A 6,071-nucleotide genomic window follows, 5' to 3' on the forward strand; every position below is an offset into this window, starting at 1 on the left:
AGGAAATATTGAAAGGAAGACATTTTGATAATATTCAGGACATCAAGGATAATACAGTAATAGCTCTGATGGCCATTCCAGAGAAAGAGTTCCAAAATTGCTTTGAAGGGTGGACTAGGCACTGATGTCAATGCATAGCTTCCCAAGGGGAGTACTTCAAAGGTGACCATAGTGATATTCAGCAATGAGGTATGTAGCACTTTTTCTATGATGAGTTTTTGAACTTAATTGTCCGACCTCGTGTATTCTTTGTATGTGTATACTGTATACAGTCATACCTCAGAGATATTGTGGGTTTGGTTTCTGACTACCACAATAAGCGAGTCGTAATCTTTTTGCTGGTGGAGGGTCTTGCCCGCAATTTGTAAAAAATGCAACATCTGATGCACAATCAAGTGAGACGTGGTATTAATAAAATGAGGTATGCCTGTAGTTTCTAGGATTTATGTGTGTACCATCTTCTGATGCCTTATTCATTCATGGAGGGAAACAGTGATATGAATAATGCAAACAGCAATTAATCCAAACATTGTTTGGCTTTAGGACGTATTACAATTGTTTTGTTTTAGCCATAGGAATGTCTTCCAATGCTAACTCTCAGTGGGTGGAAGCGATCTAACCACATAATCAAGGCATTATTGATCTCCTATTAGGTACCTATCATTGTGGAAGAACACTAGTACTTTAACACACCACTATTGCTTACAGTTGGTTTGGTAAATGAGACTGTGATCAGGAGTGTTAATCACTTGGTGTCATACAAACAGTAAGTTCTTTAGAGCAATGAAAAGAGCACAAAGTTAGGATTAGACTTGGGGGGAACCCAGCTCTGCCACTCTTAGCTTAAAAATCATATCACTTTTTTTCCCCCTTTTAGTAGGGACTGTGTACTTTAGCCCTGTTGTAAGTGAGAATATACACGGATTCTTGAGGTTGATGTACTTGTTATATTTTTCTAATTTGTATTAAACGCAGTATATGGCCATTGAAGTATAGCATGCTAACACATACCACCTGAAATCACCTTGCTTACCACCTACAATACATGCTTGGGAAAGTATTAAGACTGGATTATGTCTTCAGATGTTTCCAGCTCTGGTACGTTGTGATTCCTTGATCTGTAGAAATACAAAACTTTGCAAGGGAATCATAAGCACAGTTGAAAGGGGGGATGCTTTGGGAAATTATGGGGGCTGTACTGACTGAAATACAGTTTGAGAATTTTCCCAGAGTCCAGATTATAAAAGGTCTTACATGCACCACTCGCTGCTTCTCCAAAGCCCAGAAATGGGGAGTGTTTTGATTCCAACCTGAGGTAAAAATATTCCTGCAGATAATTGAGAGTTATCTATAAAATAGCACTGTCATTTATGGCAAACACTTTAAGACATCTCTTGATAAGAGTGCTTTACAGCAATATAGTTGCTTAATAATTCATTGTTCTTTGGAAGAAAATAAAATACTTGAACAGTCCAAAAGATGAAATGGTATATTTCTCTTTTGTACATTTCTCCTAATATGTTCAAAACAAATTTAGTCAACAACAGTCCAAAAAAACCTTCTCCTGTTTTTTGAGATATTTATATATTATTTTAAAAAGCAACAGTTGAAAATGGGTAGTTTGGATTGAGACCTGCTCTAAGTATAAAATACACACTTGATTTCGAAGACTTCATGTCCCCCACAAAAAAATATAAAGTATCTCGTTTTTATATTGATTACATTGATTTAAATGACAATATTTTGGATATATTAAGTTAAATACATTATTAAAGTCAATTTTACTTTTTATTTGTTAATGTGACTACTAGAAAACATAAAATATGTGGCTCACATTATATTTCTATTGGACAGCACTGAAGAAGAAGAAGAAGAAGAAGAAGAAAAAACCTTTGCTAAAAACCATAATATAAGTTAGAAAGCAGTAAGTACCATAAGAGAAGATAGATTAAATGCTATGTGCGTACAGAAGAAGAAATGGTTGGGAGGGTCAGAAAAAAGGCTCTTTAGTACTTTCCAGTCTTCTTAAGTTGGTGATTCATATCTTGAATTTATTAATTTAGCTACCTTAAACTGTCTCCCAATCTGGTTAATGGATGGATCTCATCCTCATCCTCAGCATGAGCATGCCTAGTTTATGAATTGTAAGGTATGCTGTGGCTACTTCAACTTGAGAAGAACAATAGTCTTATAGAACTGGAAGTCATAAGTGACTCATCTTTATTTGGTTGAGCTAGATAAGTTTGAAACTTAAGAAAGAATCTCAAGTGATGGCCCTCAGAACTGTGCCAGTACTAACCTTGTATCTGCATTAGAATAGAGTGTGGAGGAACAAGCAGTGTGGATGGGAATCTAAAAATAGTGAATTAAGAGAACCAGGCACCTGTTTTCATTCAGCTTTAATAATTTTACTGAAATTAGAAAATTATGTTAGATTGAATGCATGATATTTACAATACTTATAAATTCTATTGAAGGCTTGAATAATATGTAGAGCTTTTTTTTTATCCTGCCACCTGTTGGCAGCTCAGCTGCTGCTCAGCTCAGGCTGGGAATCGAACCAGGCAGGGACCCTGTTGCTTAGAGCTCGCACTCTTGAGCAAGCTCTTAACCAGCTGAGCCACTCAGCTGGCCCTACATGTAGAACTCTTTATGGGTGGAGTCATAGTGAAAATGGGTGTTGACTTAATTCCTGTATCTGTACATTTGTAAAACAACAAACTCTTAAAACGGTTTTAGTTTCCTTTAAACAAGAACAAATTGTGATATATAGTTAAAATAATAAGGTAAACAGTGAAGTGAAATGAAATTAACCAGGAGAATGTGCATATAAGTTATAAATTAATTCAAATGCAAAGTTACAAAAAAAGAAAGAGAAATCATGTTTAAAGAAAGTTTTCTGGTATCTAGGAAGGTTTCATTTGTAATTTAAGTTTAAATTAGAAAGACAGCCTGCTAGTTAACAGAATTCCCAAAGTTCCTGCACTGGCCGAGTCAGATCTGTAATGTGATAAAATGAAGTGGACAGAAACTTCATCAAGGGGTAAGAGGATGTAATAAGGAGTTATAATCATGAACAGAATCTGCCATCTGTTAATTAGTGCCATCTACTGAGCACACCTATTACATATGCAATAAAAAATCAGAAGAGATAAGCCCCTATAGTTATGTGGAGCTCATAGTAGGAGAAGCAAAGTGGTGAGTAGAAAAATAGAATGAGCTTTACAACTACAAAGTGTATAGATAAAATCTATGTAGATTCAGTTGTGTGTCTAGATAAAATCTTAGCTCGCTTACCACTTACTGTGACCTTGGACAAATTAATCTCTTCAACCTTCAATTTTCTTATCTATACAATTGAGAAATGAAACCGACTCTCAACAGGGTTATGGTAAAGATGAAAAAATTTTAAATATATAGACCATCAAATTGCATTTGCCCATAAATGGTCTTTCCCTTCCCTTTCCCTTTGTTACAGATGAAATAATTCAAGATAAGGCTTTATGTTCACAGTCTTAAGAGAAATGTGATCTGCAGTGCTGCACACCTTTTATATAATCTTTCCAGAGATCCTTCAAAAAAACTGTAGTTGAATTTGCTTGAAGAGTAAGGTTAAGAAGATTTATATAGTCTTACCAGGTATTTAAAATGTTACACTTTGAGATTATAGAGTGCAAAGGGCTGAATTCTCTAGGTAAAAGAATTTAGTTCTACCAAGTGTTCTTTAGTTCTTTGGGCCTAAATAATGCCTAAATATGGAATATACCACATATCAGACAAAGTAGAACTGCATTCTCTCATAAAAGGAAAAAAATTAGTTCTTAATATTTTGGAGATGGCACTGCTTAAAACAGATCCTCCCTCTGTCGAATGGAATGACTAAGAACATAGGTATTTTATTGCTGAAAAGTAGAAGGCATTGATTATATCTTTTTTGTCCTTTGTAAAACCAGATAAATATAAAAATCACCAAAATTTTCCCCAAAAGTGGCAACTTTTCAGGGGGAAAGTAATATGTAAGGACTTTTATATTGCTAAGGTTGGAACTTTTTCTGATCTATGAAACAGTGTATTAAAGTATAAATACATAAATTAGTAATCCATTAAGGACAGTGCGAAATATTTTTAGTATGTAAGCCTTTTTTCTGAGGTAATTAGGTAGCAGAGTTCGTTTTGAATAGTTTTGAAACCGTTAAAATTCCACAATCTCATATTAAAACTTGGATTTGATAGATTTAGTAGGACCTGGCTATTTTTATGAAAATGTGTATAGATAGGAGCTTTTAGTGTTTCCAGTTGTTGTTGCTTTTTATCATTATAAGAAGTTTCAAGGAATTTTACTATTGTGTATTGGTTTTTCAACTTTATAGTGTATCTGAAATAGAAGAAATCAGGGCATTGAAAGCTGAAGTCCGAAGGGATTGGTGTGGTTCCCTTCCTCTTAAGGAAACAAATTCACATTCTTTATTTAGCCTGATGGTGTGAGCCTGCTTCTCCAGCTCTGCACTACTTCCCACTAGCCCCTTACACAACATCCTGCTGCCCCACACCCACAAATACATAGTGTAGTGGTGTGGGCTTCCAGAGAGTACAGCTCTCGAGTTTACAGGGTTTACATGTAAATATCGGTTGTTGGTAAAGATTTTGAATTCAGTGGTTTGAGAATTTTCTGCGCCAAAATATTGCTCCATATTTTTCCCTTTGTACAGCCCATTGCCCCTCTCCTTGCTACCCTTTAAGTATTGTTTCTAGGCTTCATTGTTTTTATTAGATTGAACAATAAGAAATTACCAATATTTGATCATATTTGACTTACAAAAGCAACAGTTTCATATGGTTTAACCTAATTTAGATTTTGAGTAAATAGTATCTCCTTTCTGGCAGTTTCGTTGTTACCTTTTGTATCATCTTAAAATCTATAGTTAAGAAGGAGGAGATAAGAGGAATTAGTCATTTAATGTGGGGTTCTCTCACCTTGGGGGGTGTTCCTGAAATTTCTTTTTCCAGTTTGTCATTTGGCTTATCTGTCCCCAGGACCAAAAGAAGAGAAGCCATTACTTTAATCTTATACTTAAACTTTTACATTATACTTTTTACTCATTCATTTGTAAATTGTTTACTGAGCATTTTACTTCATAGGTTAATTAATCAGCAAGATTACTATTTGGCTTGAGAAAGATGACTTGAGAGTTTCATTCATATAAAATAATGTGTTTTGAAAAAATGTTTCCTAACTCCTTTACCATAGGGGAGATGTGGAACCAGGTGTAAATGTCAGAGAGGAGCTCATCAAATATTCTTGTTTTTCAAAAACTGATATGCCTAATAATCTTCTCAATAAATATTTCATTATTCTAAGTCAAGTTGCTATCCAACATTTAATTTACGGAACCCTTTTTATCTCATTTGCAGCTCTTGATAGTGGTATGTAGTAGATAGGACAGACATCAGCCTTATTTTACTGATTAAAGTAAAATGAATCAGATGGATTGTGATTTGCCCAAGTCACATAGCATTAAGAAACAGAGCTTAGACTCCAGCCCAAGTCTTTTTAAATTCAAAGCCTCAGTCTTTCCATGTTACCACATTACTTTTCTGATAACTTGCACATTTGCATATGTAATGTATTTTTATATTATTGTTTTCCGTATTTTTATAGCTCTTTCCCATTTTTATTTAAATCTGTCAACAAATATTTGAACACATACTATGTGTCCATTATTTCTTCAGATTGTTTTTCTGTTCCTTCCCTCCTGGGCTCTAATCTTACATAGGTTAACTTGCTTGCTACTGACTCACTCACAAATCATGAGGCTCTGTTCTTCACTTCCCCCAGCCAATCCATTTCATTTTGGATAACTACTGCTATATATTTAGGCACACTGATTTTTTTCTTTAAATATTGGTAGTTTTCAGTCTGTTATTAATGCCATCAGTGTATTTTTTATTTTAGATATTCTGTTTTTCATCTTTGGAAGTTTTAATTGGGGAATATATATGGGAATATATGTAAATATATATATATTGGGGAATATATGTGTGTATATATATATGTGGGAATATATGTGTGT

General features: G+C 34.4%; 1 protein-coding gene across 2 annotated transcripts in view; it reads left to right on the forward strand.

Annotated features, from left to right (window-relative positions):
• GLG1 (golgi glycoprotein 1) overlaps window positions 1–6,071 on the forward strand; it is a 113,771-nt gene that overhangs the window by 5,637 nt on the left and 102,063 nt on the right. The window lies entirely within an intron of this gene.

The sequence above is a fragment of the Hipposideros armiger genome, unplaced genomic scaffold (assembly GCF_001890085.2).
Source record: "Hipposideros armiger isolate ML-2016 unplaced genomic scaffold, ASM189008v1 scaffold_102, whole genome shotgun sequence".
NCBI classification, from domain to species: Eukaryota; Metazoa; Chordata; class Mammalia; order Chiroptera; family Hipposideridae; genus Hipposideros; species Hipposideros armiger.